The sequence below is a fragment of the Lissotriton helveticus genome, chromosome 1_1 (assembly GCF_964261635.1).
Source record: "Lissotriton helveticus chromosome 1_1, aLisHel1.1, whole genome shotgun sequence".
Classification (NCBI taxonomy): Eukaryota; Metazoa; Chordata; class Amphibia; order Caudata; family Salamandridae; genus Lissotriton; species Lissotriton helveticus.
The window spans coordinates 1,089,230,140-1,089,248,206 of record NC_136057.1 but is presented as its reverse complement, the minus strand read 5'-3'; positions in this window follow the sequence as shown (position 1 = coordinate 1,089,248,206).

The window sequence follows — 18,067 nt, the reverse complement described above, 5'->3', positions numbered from 1 at the left end:
TCGCACAGGCTCTCAAAATCTAAAACTACACCCTTCCTTTCAGGATTCACTCTCCTCAACAGCGCCATGAAACCGTCTGGTGTACGAGTGCTCAATAAATACTTTTAAATTCAAATTCAAATCAGATCTTAATGGCGTTATAAAAAGAGGGCAAGAAGCAGCAAAACTATTGCAAATAATAAGAACTGAATGCACCTGCAACCAACGCACGTTAACTACTTACCCGGGCAGACAGTCCTTAGGAATAATATAGACAGACAACATTCTGTTTATCCCTGAATTTAAATCAAGAGGAAGAATGGACACCTTAAACAGGGGCAATATACTACGACTCATCCACTCAATTGAAAGCCTGTCACACATTAATACAGCAGACCTGCTAGCAATCGAATTTTAATCCCCGTCTGACCACCGAGATAGTGAAACAACAAAGTCAGTATGGAAAACAAAAGAACTAGCAGGACAAATTTTAGGGGAAACGCTCAGATTCTCCAAATGGGGAATAAAATTGGAACAAGGAAAGAGACCCGCTTATCCCACCCCACTCCTAGAAGTAAGAAAAAAAGACAACCCAAAACAAGTCGACTCGATCCTAAAAGAAGCACGTAGTAACTCCCCAGGACCGAATGACGTCCCAACATCTGTGACAACTTATCAACTTAACCCAAGCTGGGCAAACTTACGTCGGACAATATCCGCAGGTGCCACAAAGTGACAAAGGTCACCAAGCCGCTCTTCAATCAAAGCCGATATCCCAAACATAAAAATATGCATCTGGAACATAAACGGTCTGACTAATAAACTAGATGACCCAGACACATTAAACCACCTAAAATCATTTGACCTGATTCTGCTCCAAGAAACCTGGGAGGAGGAAGAATTCTCTCTTCAAGGATACTCAACTCAAATTCATCCAGCCACATAAAACTCGTCCTACGGTCATAGCTCAGGATGCCTGGCATCGCTAGCTTCAATACTCACCAGAGGAAAGATGGAAGTCATAAAGGCAAAAATAACACCTCCAAGTGCCATACAGACAATAGCAATAACGATCAAAATAAACCAGGTTGCCCAACAACTATATATAATAAACACATATCTACATCCTAAGTACAGATCAAAAGGAGCGGGGGAGCTGCTTACCGAGGTGGCTAGACTGATGGAAGAAAGGGTAATACAGAACTTACTCCTGGCAGGTGATTTTAACCTTCAACTCTTCGGAGACAAACCAGAAGATGAACTGGTACAAGACCTTAACATCGCCTGGGGAATTTCTAATCAAGCTTCACCCACTCTCAAGAAGCAAACAAAATGCTCAAGCCAGCTATTAAGAGGCCTAGAGCAGTTAAATCTGAGAGTAATAAATGGTCGATTTGTAGAGGACACACCTCCAGCATTTACGTATTTTTCCTCATCTACCACTTCGCGCCTCGACTTCACCCTCGTAACACTCCCTTTATTTGAAGCTATCCGCTCATTCAAGATCGGTGGAAGGGGTGATAGCGACCACCAACCACAGGAAGTGGAACTACACGGCATCAGAGGGACTGACCTTGAAGAAAGAAAAAACGCCGGCACAGAGCACACCACCAACTTCAGACGGATAAGGTGCAGGATTAATAAAGTAGACGAGCTTACAACCAACGCAAGAGCAATCCTGCACCAGATCTCAAGTTTGTCAAGGAACCCATTAGAGGCTTGGGTAGACTTTGTAACTGAACTTGGAACAAAATTCGCCCCAGAGAAAAAAACTAATACTTCAAACTCACCAACCCACATAACAGTGAAAGTAACCTCACAGGAGATAAAAAAACTAAAACGGGAAATAACCCTGATCCTTAGGAAGCTCCGCAAACATTCGAACAACGACCCCTTGCATGAGGAGCTGCGATTCCTAAAGAATCGGCTTAAAAAGTACATCTGGGAAAGGAAAAGGAAAATTAACAAAGGCCACTGGGCGAAAATCGTATACGATTCAAAACAGAAGAACAGCACCAGGTTCTGGAAAACAGTACAAAACCTCCAACGTCCCACAAAGAAATAAATTCCCACGTGTCCGAACCCGAATGTTCTCACTACTTATTAACACATTTCAACGACAAAACCTCTGAGGTAGGCTTATTTAGAGGAAAAAACCAAACTACGAGGTCCATAAAGAGCACCATGGAAAAAACAATTTATCATCGTTCAAATCAAATCGTAAACAAAGACACTATTCCGGTGAAGACATCATGCAATTTTGCAACGCTGGAGACAGACGGAACATCAAGCTTCAGATCATCCCTAGGCAGTGAAGATAAAAAACACATAATATCATCAACCAGGATCAGGCAGCAAATATCCAAAGGGAGACCGGAAGGAGCCCCCGGGCCCAATGGAGTCCCGCCAATAATGTACAAGCACAAAGCCAAATTCTGGACTGAGACACTGGTACCACTCTTCCAGCAAGTCAGGGAAACAGTGAAGTTCCCTTCAACCTGGAGAGGATCAATACTTAGTCCGATCCACAAACAGGGTGATAGGAGCACTCCAAGTAATTATCGCCTCATTGCCCTAATAGACACAGAGGCAAAATACTACGCGGGCCTCCTTGTGGAGGAACTAACATCGTGGGCAACCATAAAACACATCATCCCCGCTAACCAAACTGGATTCTGCAGAGGACAAGGTACAATCACAAACATCATGGCCCTAACTCTACTGACAGACGCTGCCAAGATAACCAAGAGCTCCTTATTTCTATGTTTTATAGATTATACTGCAGCATTTGACCATATTAAACAAACTCTGGCTGAAACTATGCAAGTGGGGGCTACCGTGGCCACTATTACAGCAGTTGATACTACTTCACACTAACACCTGGGTCAAGATTAAACTCGGAAGCGGGACGCACCTTTCCAGACAAATCAATACCACCAAAGGTCTAAAACAAGGATGCGTCCTTGCTCCCATGTTATTTAATCTTTTCATGGCAGACTTGCCAGGAGAATTGGACAAAACCAATTCACACGCGCCACTGCTGGGAGACATCTCACTATCAAACCTTCTTTACGGCGATGACCTGGTCTTGGTAAGCCATTCCCCAATAGGACTGCAACATCTCTTGGACACAACCAATCAATTCTCATTAAAAAACGCTTTGAAGATTAACTTAAAAAAGACTAAAGTAAAGTCAGTGAATTACAACAAATCAAAGAAACTGGTATGGTCCTTGGATTGACAAAGGCTGGATCAAGTTACCAATTACAAATACCTTGGCGTATTATTAGACAGCAGAAGCTCATTCAAACCCCAGCTAGAGGCTATAGCACGGAAGGGAACTACCTTTCACCTTTCAATGTAGCCGTTACAAAAAGTTCTTCCTGATCGATCTTTTGACCCTCTCCTACAGGTGATTAAAGCACGCCTCCAGCCCATGCTCACATATGGTAGCGAACCCCTGCAAGGGAAGGACGCTAATGCCCTAGACAAAATAATTAGTAGAGCATATAGGGCAATCTTCCGTCTGCCAAATTATGTGTCTCCCACCCAAATTCGCCTAGAATTTGGTATCCAAACACAAACGATAGAGAGAAGAGGCGCCTATATAAAATGCTGGAGCAAAATCAAAGAAAAACCAAAGGTGATGATGGACGGAGCGTTGACAATACAAACACTCACCCCCAGTCAACTGATCTGGGTTTAATCCATCACCGTTCTTTAGCTCACTCCGCCTCCCCAGTTCAGACATGGCCATATGCAAATCAGTCTGACCCTGTGCCTCATGGGAACAGTCCAGCCTGAACTGCCAAGCCACGTCTTCCCTGGACCGGAATCAAGCTTCCCAGGACCGGTTTCTGGCATTACAGCCGTCTTCAGCCGGGCTTGCTTGACTCCAGTGGCAAAGTGAGCAAGGGACTCACGTCTGAGCATACCCTGCCAACTTAGGGCGAACAAAGAAAAACCAAAGGTGATGATGGACGGAGCGTTGACAATACAAACACTCACCCCCAGTCAACTGATCTGGGTTTAATCCATCACCGTTCTTTAGCTCACTCCGCCACCCCAGTTCAGACATGGCCATTTGCAAATCAGTCTGACCCTGTGCCTCATGGGAACAGTCCAGCCTGAACTGCCAAGCCATGTCTTCCCTGGACCGGAATCAAGTTTCTCAGGACCGGTTTCTGGCATTACAGCCGTCTTCAGCCGGGCTTGCTTGACTCCAGTGGCAAATTGAGCAAGGGACTCACGTCTGAGCATACCCTGCCAACTTAGGGCGAACAAAGAAAAACCAAAGGTGATGATGGACGGAGCGCTGACAATACAAACACTCACCCCCAGTCAACTGATCTGGGTTTAATCCATCACCGTTCTTTTGCTCACTCCGCCACCCCAGTTCAGACATGGCCATATGCAAATCAGTCTGACCCTGTGCCTCATGGGAACAGTCCAGCCCGAACTGCCAAGCCATGTCTTCCCTTGACCGGAATCAAGCTTCCCAGGACCGGTTTCTGGCATTACAGCCGTCTTCAGCCGGGCTTGCTTGACTCCAGTGGCAAAGTGAGCAAGGGACTCACGTCTGAGCATACCCTGCCAACTTAGGGCGAACAAAGAAAAACCAAAGGTGATGATGGACGGAGCGTTGACAATACAAACACTCACCCCCAGTCAACTGATCTGGGTTTAATCCCTCCCCGTTCTTTAGCTCACTCCGCCACCCCAGTTCAGACATGGCCATATGCAAATCAGTCTGACCCTGTGCCTCATGGGAACAGTCCAGCCCGAACTGCCAAGCCATGTCTTCCCTGGACCGGAATCAAGCTTTCCAGGACCGGTTTCTGGCATTACAGCCGTCTTCAGCCGGGCTTGCTTGACTCCAGTGGCAAAGTGAGCAAGGGTCTGGGAAAGACATGTCTTGTTAGTTCGGACTGGACTGTTCCCTTGAGGCACAGGGTCAGAGCTGATTTGTATATAGCCAATGTCTAACCCAGGGTGGTGTGGAGTGCAAAAAAATGATGGATTTAGGCCCGGATCCTTGTACTGGGGTGAATGTATGACATTGTTCTACATTCTGTCCATCAACTGTATTTTTTGCAATTTTCACCCAGAGTGGGCTGGGTATGCTCAGACGTGAGTCCCAGGCTCTCCACACCACTGGAGTCAAGCTATCCAGGCTGATGAAGGCTGATAGCCAGAAAGCGGTCCTTGAATGCTTGATTCCGGTCTGGGAAAGACATGGCTTGGTAGTTCGGACTGGACTGTTCCCTTGAGGCACAGGGTCAGAGCTGATATGCATATAGCCAGTGTCTAACCCAGGGTGGTGTGGAGTGCAAAAAAACCGATGGATTTAGGCCCAGATCCTTGTATTGGGGTGAATGTATGACATTGTAATACATTCTGTCCATCAACTGTATTTTTTGCAATTTTCACCCCTAGTGGGCTGGGTATGCTCAGACGTGAGTCCCAGGCTCTCCACACCACTGGAGTCAAGCTATCCAGGCTGATGAAGGCTGATAGCCAGAAACCGGTCCTTGGATGCTTGATTCCGGTCTGGGAAAGACATGGCTTGGTAGTTCGGACTGGACTGTTCCCTTGAGGCACAGGGTCAGAGCTGATTTGCATATAGCCAGTGTCTAACCCAGGGTGGTGTGGAGTGCAAAAAACGATGGATTTAGGCCCAGATCCTTGTACTGGGGTGAATGTATGACATTGTTCTACATTCTGTCCATCAACTGTATTTTTTGCAATTTTCACCCCGAGTGGGCTGGGTATGCTCAGACGTGAGTCCCAGGCTCTCCACACCACTGGAGTCAAGCTATCCAGGCTGATGAAGGCTGATAGCCAGAAACCGGTCCTTGGATGCTTGATTCCGGTCTGGGAAAGACATGGCTTGGTAGTTCGGACTGGACTGTTCCCATGAGGCACAGGGTCAGAGCTGATTTGCATATAGCCAGTGTCTAACCCAGGGTGGTGTGGAGTGCAAAAAAACAATGGATTTAGGCCCAGATCCTTGTACTGGGGTGAATGTATGACATTGTTCTACATTCTGTCCATCAACTGTATTTTTTGCAATTTTCACCCCGAGTGGGCTGGGTATGCTCAGACGTGAGTCCCAGGCTCTCCACGCCACTGGAGTCAAGCTATCCAGGCTGATGAAGGCTGATAGTCAGAAACCGGTCCTTGGATGCTTGATTCCGGCCAGGGAAAGACATGGCTTGGTAGTTCGGACTGGACTGTTCCCTTGAGGCACAGGGTCAGAGCTGATTTGCATATAGCCAGTGTCTAACCCAGGGTGGTGTGGAGTGCAAAAAAACGATGGATTTAGGCCCAGATCCTTGTACTGGCGTGAATGTATGACATTGTTCTACATTCTGTCCATCAACTCTATTATTTGGAGCAAAATCAAAGGCGCTGCACAAGGAACTCTGAACGCTCATCTATGGGCAGAACGGTCAATACGATCAAACTCACCTGCTAAGAAATACCTTTTAAACTTTTTGGAATATCTGAACTTAACCAGCCTTTGGGAGTCATCAGCTGACAACAACAGTTTTAAGAAGGTGGTAACAAAAGTTACTAAACTAATATCATCTATAGAAGATAAAGAAACCCTGGCCAAGAGGGCACATGGATGGGCCGTGCTGAAAGATTACAATGCCCTGAAACCACATGAATATTTGAAATCGGGCGAAGACAAAAGACAAATTCTTAAACCTGCGATTCGGAATTCTACCAATACTACCTCACTTGGCACCATGGAAAAGGAGGCCAGACGAACATCTTTGCCGTCTTTGCAAATCAGGGAATGAGGAGTTAATCCACATAATCTGTATCTGCCCTAACCTGTTAGATACAAGGCGTGCCCTATTTCGATCACTTTGGAATCAAAAAGGTGTAACAAGCTGCAGGCAAGCTGTGATGCTATGCTTCAAACCTGATGAGGTCCAGTTAAATTGAGGGGTGACAAAGTTTTTTGACATTGTATCCACAAGACTTACCCAATCACAAAGTCCAGTGACCAACAGCAAGTAACAACTTGCGAACCATGGAACAGTCTGGCGAGGTCCTGCCAAGTTACAGTACGCAGAGTACATTAACTTAAACTCTCAATTTCATAAACAGGGTAGAGTCATTGTAATCGAGAATGATAATTTAATATGGTTTTAAACACCTTTTTCCTTTAACAAAACCAGCTTTTTTAAGCTTATAATGATTTTAATGATGTACGTTTTATATTGTGAGTTTTAATTAACTGTACAATAAAGTAATAATAGAACATCAAGCCACCTTTCACTTGTGCCAAACTAAACATGGTATGCACGAGTGTTAGAGCAATACGACACAAATTCAAAATGTTCTGTGTATTACATGCTAACAAAACCGTGCAGCAGCATTTATTCACGGGAATCACTAGACAATATTTATCTCCACCACTTTGAAAGGGATACAAATATTTGTTCGAATATGTATGGAAAAATTCAGGTCAAAAGAGCAAAGATGTGTAAAACTGTTTCACCAGGCAGAAGGCATCTTGAAAAATCACCATTTCCATTTCTGAAGACAGGGCCTACACATTGTGCAGAAAGTAGGAATAGGTGTCTCAATCTGTGAATATCAGCTATGTCTACTAACTGTATGCGAATCCCTCATACTTTGTCACTTTTTGTGTTGTTTGATAGAAAATCATTTTCAATCTGAAGACATTTCTATTGAAGACAACTATTGAAATGTTGCATTAGCTACAACGTTCTGTGATCATCATTTTAATTTCAATACAGATGTGATCTCCAAAAGATCACAATTTTCACACACTTGACTTAAATATCATACATGTTAAATAATACACAAATTAATACGTGATTCTCTTCTTTTATAATCAGTTCCCTTATACGGTTCCACACCGTTACATTGCTAGATTTGGCTTTTATTAAATAGAGTGCTACTTTCCACAAAGCAGAGTGTGCTAAAGACTTAAAACTTGGAAAAGGGAATTGCTATTTTGAAACAGCCTGCTGGAGTTCTGAGGCCGCTGATGAAATAAATGAGGACGTCCGGGGTGCTTTATAGTGCGTGCAGGAACAAAGAATTCAAGTGTTAACGAGGCAGGAGACTGGTGTTAATGCCTACAGGTTTAGAATGCAAGCAGGAAGCCAAAAGACCCTGTCTCAACATGCTCCCTCATTCCCCATGAAAGAAATATGGCAGGATTATTCCGTTTAATAACTGTAAAGTCGTTCTTACGAATCTTAGCATGCACTTGGACTGCTGTAGATGAAACAGCAGGCCCTTAATAACACACACGTGGCTTGAGCTCTATTGATAATCACTTGGTTATGAAGCGCATTTCAATGAGCTGTTTTTCATAAACAAATTAACAACCTAATTAGCATTTTCAAAAAAAAAATCTCGACTTTATAATTGGTTGTTAATAATGATTCGTTTTCTTTAGGAGATTACAATAATAATAGATTGTGTATAGTTCTGTAATTATTCATATCGCACTTAGCACATCTAACCTCTGTAAAAGTGCAGCTGTTACTCAACGTGTGGTAGTCCAACTTATGACCCCCGGAAGGACTTGTTTGACTGACCGTGTTAGGAACTGCACCCTGAGCTACATTATGCATTCATAATAAAAACAGGGAAGCTTTGACAAAATCCCTGTCATTAAATCAAGCAAACAAATTGAGATTCGACCGTGGTACGTATGCAGTCACATTGTTATCGATATGCATATGAACACCTAGGCAACTGGTGTGGAGGTTGGATCATGTTTACATGGGTGTAATGAAACTTAGGCCGCCAAATGCGGTTCGCAGTAATTTCCTAGCTCTTAGTCAAAGCTGATTTTCGAAGATTAATGAGCGATATAGATAGTTATTGTATGTATGTATACTTGTAAAGTGCACTGTTACCCCATCTCGGGGCGTCCTGGCGCTGTATACCGCTGGGGAACCAGTCCTGGCTTTCCCTGTGAGATGGTCCCTCCTGGGCACCCCCAAGGTGAAGCCAGGCATCCCCGGCGCTGATAGGGCCGTTGTGGAGATTAAGCGAACTATTGCCCAGAGTTGCAGAGTGGGACCCATGGTTAGCGTAGGCACCTAGGCGAGAATTATCGAGTCTGCGGACATTGACCCAAGACCCTGCCGCGTCGGGAATTGAACCCTGGTCCCGGACCGACCTCTGCTTCAGGGTCTGCCGCTTCTAACCAGTGAGCCACACTTCTCCACACGGGGAGTGCTTTGGTTAAAGGCGGCACAGAGGGAGAGACAGTAACACTCAAAGTGGCTGCATTACTTTCCATTTCAGGTCAATATATTCAATTCTACGTTTATTTCATGCTGATATTATCACCTCTAATTTAAGTAAACAACTGCTCCCTTTCTCGATACCAGCTGCCAAAAGTATAGGCTATTTCTATTTTCACGAGTTACTGACATAACTTGACTTCATTTTTTGTTGGCCTTTGGTTTGTATTTGATAACGTTTTCCCTATTCTTAGGCAGGGTTCAGGGAAAAATTGTCGACCCTGGACCAAAGGTACAAAGGTACAAAGGTAGTTTATTGTGATGATTATTTAAAATCTTACAACATTTTGAACTAAAGGAAAAATGTAAAAGTTATATTCCAGTTTTAAATCATATTAAATGACATTAAATAACCTTTACAACCCATTAAGTATTTGCAATAGTTACATCTCTGAGTTTCTTTTTAGCTAACAGTAGGAACTTTACAAAGGCGGAGTTTAAAATGATATCATTTGAGATCATACATTTCACCACGGCCTGCCTACATGACTGTATGCCGCGTGACTTGAGATGAACTTTTAGCAATGATTTTCTCTCTTGGAGGAGTTCGGGGCAAATACACAAAAGATGTTGAATGTCTTCCTCACCCCTATTGCATAGTCTGCATTTCGTTTGGGTTACTTGAAATTCCCATGGGGGAAGATGGCAAAGCCCTGGCATGGATCCGAATCTCGCATTGAGGAGCACCTGCTTGTTTTTTTGCGTCCACGGAGTTATTAGATATTGTTGTATCTCCTGCTTATTGTAACCATTTAGCACCACCCAAGCGTGTTTCCTCTTTGTAAGGGTAGCTTTATCCTTTCCGATGGATAGGTGGGCTGCGGTTTTGTTAATAATTTTCTTGAATGATGTCTTGGTTATATTCGTTTCCCATATAGACGTAACCCCAAACTCCTTAATTGAATCTCTAAGATATAGAGCTGGAGAGGAGGTAGTATCCTTCTTTATTTCACTCCATAAGAGCAGCGATATCTCATTTTGCCGGTCGCTTTTTATTTGATTCCAGACTTTTATAAAATGACCTTGCCTTGCATATTGTTAATTGGTTAAACCAAACTCCGACCTTACTTGCGCCGGGGAAGCGTTCACTGGGAGATAAAATAACACTCGGTATATTTTGGTTATGATTTTGTTCAGAATATCACTGTCTTTACCCATTAAGGCTTCGCTACCATAAGCGATGGTGGGTAGGAGTTTTGCACCGACAATGCTCAAGAGAGGTCCATACGACAGGGTGGGAAGCGACTTCTGCACAGTTCAAATGCGGCCGCTAGTGAGTTCGCTTTTCTTTGAGCGTCACTTTTATGTAGCTGGTAATTGCCCCTTGAGTCAAATAATACGCCCAGGTATTTATAGGCATCTACTTGTTCAAGCTCGATTTTGTCCATGAACCATTGGCTTTTGTGTTTCAGCTTAACGTTTTTGGCAACTACCATAATCTTGGTTTTGGTCTCGTTTATAACCATTCTGTTCTCTTTAGAATAGGTATAGGTCCTTTTCATTAAGCGCTGCAAGCCCACTTTTGTGTGGCTCATAAGTATGACGTCATCCGCATACATCAGGCATGTGAGCCGCTTGTCAGCTAGTTTCGGGGGGTGCGCATTTTCCTCATCCAATATTCCTGGTAGGTTCGCAAGAAACAAATTAAAAAGAAGGGGGGGCTAAAACACAGCCTTGCTTCAGACCTTCGTTAGCTGGGATTGCCTTGGATAGTATTTGACCATCCCCCATCCTCACACTCACCCATGTCTCTGAGTATAAGGGGCGAATAAGATTAAATAGGGCGACTGGAATTTTCATTTTTTCTAATTTTTTCCAGAGTAGTTTACGATTAACGCAGTCGAACGCGGATTTAAAATCAATAAAACAAAATACAAGGGTTGTTTTGATCTCAATGATTTGTTTATAAGTAGGACAAGAACTAGAATGTTAGTCGAAGTTCCTAATCCTTGTATAAAACCGGTTTGGTTAAAAGGCATTATTTTTGCTTCCGTCATCCAGGCAGTTAGTTTCGTCAATATTGTTCTGGCAAATAGCTTGGCATCAGAATCTTGCAATCTAAGAAGTCTATAATTTTCTGGCAGTGCCCAACTTCCTTTTTTAAAGATTGGAATAATTAAGGATCCGCGCCATGACTCGGGTACCTTTCCTGTCCGAGCGACTTCTATATACAATTTCTCTAGGTAAATCGCCCATAATTACGGGTTTTCTTTGAAGAGCGCAGACGGTATCCCATTTGGTCCAGGAGCACCGTTCTTTTGTTGTTTTATGAGTTTGATAATCTCTTCTTTTCCTGTCTGGAATTGTGTATCCGTATCATCATCATGATAGGTAAAGACATTCTCTTTGTGAGATTTATGCCCTTGTTGGATTTCCAGAGAGTTTGACTGTAGGGGGTCTTGATTCAAATGTTTCTTCAAGAACTTGTACCATTCCTGCTCCGTTATAGGAGATGAGACGACATGCTTGTTGGGTCTAGCAAGACCATTGATAAGGTACCGGACGTCTCTTGAGTTCTTCTTGTTACTTGCGAAGAATATTTTTGCCCAGATTGCTTGTTTCGCTTTGTTTTTCTCACCCCATATCAATTTTTTCAAATTCTGATTTATTAACTTTAACTTTCCTGTGATTTCTGCGTTCACCCCCAGTTTCTTAGTCAGTCTAATAGTCCTATTTCGTTCTTTTTTCAAACCCTAATTGTATGAGGTAGGTTTAGATTACCGTTATTTTCCTTTTTGGGTGCATTTCCATTTTTAAACCTATTTGTTTTAATTTGGCCTTCAGTATTAATCAACGTCTCAATCAGATTTTCCCATTGCTCAATTACTGATTTTGATGTATTGTCTCTCAAGCATTTATCCAAGATCTTCTCCACTTGATCATTCATTTCCTCTTTATTCCTAATGTTCCAGATCAATTTTTTATAGTTGATAGTACCGATATGCCCTTGGACCGTCTGATAGGCTTTTTTCATAGCTATTCCAGTATCCATTAGTATTAACTGCTGGGCATGGTCACTTTCAATGACTTTATTTAGTTGGTATGAGATGATGTAATGGAAAATATATAGTGTAGTCATGGTGTAGTCAATCCTCGAGTTTACGTTGTGACCGAAGTAACTGTATCTTGGTGGGACATCCGTTTTTATTCTCCCGTTAAGTATTCGAAGTCCCATTGCTTCCTTATCCTTTACGAATTTCGGACCTATTTTATTTGTAATGCTGTTGTTATCGGTCCCTATGTCCTGCTCAGGAATTAGCCATTGGTGGTTTTGAAGTAGCGTGGTCTCAACTCTTGGATGAGATGACAATAAGTTAAGATTAAAATCGCCGGTTATCAGAAAATCTGCTTTCGGATCCTCCAACATTTTATTAATTAGAACGTTGTTCAGGGTTCCACATGTTGACTCCCAACTTTTGTTGGTTGGCAGAATATAAACCGTAATCAAGTGTAGTGTTCTAGGATTTTGAGAGAATATTTTCAAATTAAGTTTAACCATCAAAATATTTGAGTCATCGATCTTCACTTGCTCATGGTCGATATGCAACGCATTAGAAATAAATATTGCCTGCCCCCACTGGCTCTCCCGAACCTCTGCTCTTTCTTCGCATTTTCGTAGTAGCCGGCATAGCCATGTTACATAAATGGATTAAGTTCCCAGGTTTCCTGTAAAGCTACAATGTCTGGATTTCCCACTATAGAGTCGATTTGTGCATTATTAATTTTCCCTGTCAAACCATTGATGTTCCATGAAAGTAGACTAATTCTTTCTTTAACTTCACTATTATCCCCTATTAGTGTAGGATTACCATATCATTGTGACTGATTATTATGAAGTGCCATGTTAATCCATTTATCATTTAATTCTAGGTTTCTTTCTGGCGCGTTTTGGGAGGTGGGGCATACCTTTTTTACCGGTGATCTGCCAAGTGCGTTTTTTAAGACTGATACAGTCTTTGGCCCTACCAATTTATTTTTTGGTGATGTATCAGTTTCTTTAAAAGGGGTAGGGTAGACCTCTGGGGTTTGTTTAGTTAGTATTATGCCCCAGGATCTAAATGTCGTCCGCTCCTTCATTATCTGTTCAGCTATGAGAAATGATGTTAATGAGATTAGGGTTGGAGTCTGGGTACTCTGTTTATCCTCCATAAACTGAACAGAAATAATGTCTTCAGTTGAAATGTTATTCAGTGAGGGTATGGATTTGAACAGTCAAAGTAGATTCCCTCGATTAAGTATGTTGTGGCTGCCTATAGAGCGAAATTCTGGGGTGAATATAAGTTTCTTACTGATTTTTGGACTATGTCGGATAGCGGCCTCCTTTTTCACAATTTGTTTTGTTGTATAGCGGATAGTCTTATTCCCGTCTCTTGTTATAATCTGCAGGTGGTCCCTTTCAGGTGTTATTTCGGGACTGGTTTCGACCCTCCGTACTGTGAGGTCCCTATCTTTTTTTGACTCATCCTCCGTGGCAGCTTTATTGTGGGAAGGAATCCTAATTTCAGTCAGTTTAGTAGGCATAGTTTCATTCATTTTGTCACAGTCGGATATTATAGGCGCTATTACTTCTTTATTTTGGATTTCATCCTGAATAGGTCCTATTTGCACATTGTGTAATATACTATTTGTTACTTGAACTTCCCATGGTCTGTTGTCTTCCCATTTTGGGAATAGAGGTTCCTTTATCTTGTTAGATGATACTAGATTTGGGCCATTTGCTGTTTTTTTTCCAAAAATAGAGAAGAAGATCTTTTTATCCATTTTATTATTTCCTGAAGTGGATAGGGAGCGATTCTCAACTATGTTGCTTATGATATACAGCTTCGGTTTCTCATTTTTTCTTGCTTTACGGAGTTTTTTCTTTTGACGTTTTGACATCCTAGAGAAACCGTCTAACTCGGAATCGCTATGGATTTGATCGTTTTTGGAGGAGTTACCTAGAGTTTCACACATAATTTCTTTTTCCGGAGGAGCCTTTACCTGGGGGAATGAGAGAGTGACTATGTCACCAGATTGATTTGTTTGCTGCAGTGGTTCATTGGATTTTGGGTTGTCCACGCCAATGCCAATTGTAGATTTTTCCATTACCTTCATACTAGCCATGGTCGTTTTAGGTTTATCCTTACTGGCTTGGATGTTTCTTTTTGTGTCTTCTATTATACTTGTTAATAATGCTGGAAGGGCTGATAGTTTGTCCATGATAGGAACATAGATGCAGTCAGAGGTTGTTTTTTCGTTTTCTCTTTGTGCTCTGATTATCAAATCATTTAGTTGGGCAAGTTTGTTGTCGATTCCCGCCACATTGTTTGCCATCATTTTTAGCAGATTAATTTGTATGTCCATTTTGTTTCATTGGTAATGAAGGGCTTCTAATGTAAGGGTCGATGTTTGATAGAAAATATCGCAGGGTTTCACTGTGTCATGTTGTTTGCCTCCTAATTCTATTATTTGGGCAGTTTCACTCTTAGGCTGATCATATCCCCTGGCGTGTATAGGTTCTTCCTTGGTATTGTCGTTATTGATGTAGTAATCGGTTGTGTTAATGGCTAAGTTATTAATTTCATGAGATCCTTCTGGGTTTTCCCCTAGCAACCTACTTTCATTTGTTCTTTCCTCAAGGGTTTCGTTATTCTTAGTCCTCGTTTGGTACTCCCGATGGTAGTTGGGGTTTATTTCGGATTCCTCAGTGGATATAGCCGAACATTTCTTTATATCGACTATCACTTCAAAGGGGATCCTTTGTACTGGTTGTTCCGCTCTATCTTGGCTCTCATGGTGGTTAGTTTCCATGGGTTGGCTTTCATGATGGTTAATTTCCAAGGATTGTGACATCAATTTGTTTGAGGTTGTGACATCCAAATCAGACGTTTCGAGGGCGTTAATATCATTCATCGTTATTGAATTGGAATTTTGATTATCCTTTGGGAGATTCTGCTGAGGTAGCCATTGCCGTTGGTCTCCTTTTTGTATGCCTAACTCAGCGGATTCGTAATTTTTCCAGTTATGATCTGTTTGCCCCATTTTTTCCCTTTGTATGTCGTTTTGCGGCAGATTTAGGGTTTCAATGGTGGTATTAATAGGTTTCATAGGGGTTTGAAGTTTGTCAATATTTGTATCTGTGCTCATTGTCATCATACCTCTGCAGGATCCTTCAAAAATTGAAATTTGTCTAGTATTTTTCCAGGCTTTCTCGAACATCCGCACAATCGGGGATATAAGTGACTGGGTCTGACCAGGTGCGTTAGTTTTTACTTTTTTTACTACAGTCGATTGTTGCAATCTCTTTGCGTGTTTGGTTGCTGTTCCCACAGTTCTTACTTTTCCTGATCTCATGTCGGGGATTGAGCTACAATTGTAGATTTACTAAGTTCATTTTGTCTGCTAATTTGATCGTTGAAAACCCTCCTGCGTCTCTCCTCTTACACACTCGTGTCTCAAGGCAGAAGATGCCAAGGCGCTAGATCCGCATAGCACCCCATGCACTCCCAAGCCTGTCTACTCTTATATTACCTCTGATATCCTGCAGCGTGGACAGAGGACCACATACAGGTAAGTCAGGGCAAAAGAGCAGCTGCCGTCAGGGGGAAACACTTCAATGAAGGCGAATTTAGCGGTCGAATTATCGGAGTAGGGAGACACAGAACCTGAGGGTGAAGACTTAACCGAAACCCAGTGTGTTCGCTCTCATACAGGTTGTGTGACAAGAGAATAGAGAACAGCCAGCTGAAATTGATTGAATTATGTTGAATTATGTTGAATTATGTTGAATTAGGTTGAGAAAAGCTTAGACCCCCCCTCATATGACCTGTAGGTCTTCCTGGACCTTACTGGACCTTCCGGACCCGCAGATCTAGTTCTTAGTCTAGTTCCGGCTTTTAAAAGGGCAAATCGACTCTCCTGCGGCACTGGAAGGGGGGAGGGGACGGTGGAGTTGTTCTCACAGCGCTTCGATCAGCGCTCACGCCTGACCACACCCGCACCCGTAGCCTCCTCTCCTCTGCACTGGTCTGCCGAACGCAAACGTGGACTGGATTCACCCCCAATGCCAGAGGAGACGCAGCAGGCCAGAGATTCCGCTGAATGGCTGTAGAAAAACGTGGCCTGGAGTGGAGTGGACTGGAGCACACTGAGTTTTTTCCGGGGTGCCCAATACTAGGGCAAAGGGATGATTTCGAATCACCAGATGTTCGGCGTTCGCCTCTCCCACCCTCACCCTCACCCTCACCCACACAGACACCTAAGGACACCTAAGGACTCCTATATGAGGCAGTCACTCTCGGTCACTCTCGGCTCTCGACTCCGGCCGCCCTGGTCAGAGACACGCTGAGAGTCGCTGGCAAACACTGGCTCTGGCTGTTATGGAGGAGCGTATTGCGGCTTAAACCGCCAAAGAGAGTATGGTACTCACGGGTCTGATGGACCGGGATGATCACCCGCCGAAAGCTCCGCTGAAGGAAAAGAGAGTGACTGTAGCCGTGACAGCCGGGAACCGCTGTGAAGGAACCGCAGCGGCGTAGCGTAGCACTGTCACACTCCTAGTCACAATCACGGTTCTCTGCTCCTCGATGTTGTTGGTAGCGGCCGCAGTGCTGTTTTCACAGCGCTCACTCAGCGCTCACACCGCCCGCTGCTCGCTCCTCTCACCGCTCCTCGCTCTCTGCTCCACAGCTCATGTAGCTCTCTAGCACCCTCTACTGGGAATCTTCATGTGATCAGAATAGAGACATCACATAGAACAAGCTGTCTTTGACAGGGTGAAGTCGTAATGCAAGACTGACTCGACTCAGCTGGACTCGGCTAGAGCTGCCCGGGGAACAGCCCGCCCTGCCAGTTCACCTGGGCTGTTGACTCTCTGCCGACCCTCTGCACAACCTGCTCCTCCTGCCTGCACGGTCGGACCACCCGCGTCCTCCCCGCCGCCGTGAACGGACCCACCGCGTCCTCACTGCCGCCGCCGCTAATGCAAGTGGTGAGGCGGTGACAGGCCTTAGCGTGGGTACAACGGACCAGCGGAACAGCAGCAGCGGTAGCAGCGGTACAGCAGCGGTACAGCCGCGGTTTCTAGTTCAAGGGGCAGGGCAGGGCAGGGCAGGGCAGCAAGCCGATCAATGACCCGCCCGGTGTCCGGCAGAATGGCGTTTTGGAGCTTCTGGTGCTACTGTCTCTGCTCTCTAGCGGCCTCTACTGACTCTGACTCTGGACCAAGTACTAAGATTACAACTGCTACACTGGAAGACGGTTTGCCTGGAGGGGGGTAGACTCTACTTAATATTTGTAGACCTGAGGTCAGCTTTTGACTTGGTGCCAAGGGAAAAATTGGGGTCAGTTTTACTAGAGTTGGGGGCTCCTGTGTATTTAATACAACTTATTAGGCGCCTACATAAAAACCATTTTGCGCAAATAAGATACGGTAGGGATGGAAAACTGACAGCACCTATACCTATTAAACGTGCGTATGCCAGGGCTGCGTTCTGGCGCCAACTTTGTTTAGTCTCTACATCAATTGGCTGATAGATGCTCTGATACAAGAAAGAGATTTAGATGCCCCAAAATTAGCTTCACGCAGGATCTCGGCTATGATGTTTGCCGATGACACCCTTTTGGTGTCTAAATCACCTATGGGGATTCAAAGGGTTTTAGATAGATTTCAGTTATTCTGTGAAGAAAGAGGTCTTGAGATTAATTTACAGAAAACAAAATTTATGGTGTTCAACAAACCAAAGAGCACCCGTCCAAATCCTTCACTTAACGGTAAAACCCCGGGAAAGAGTGACATCTTT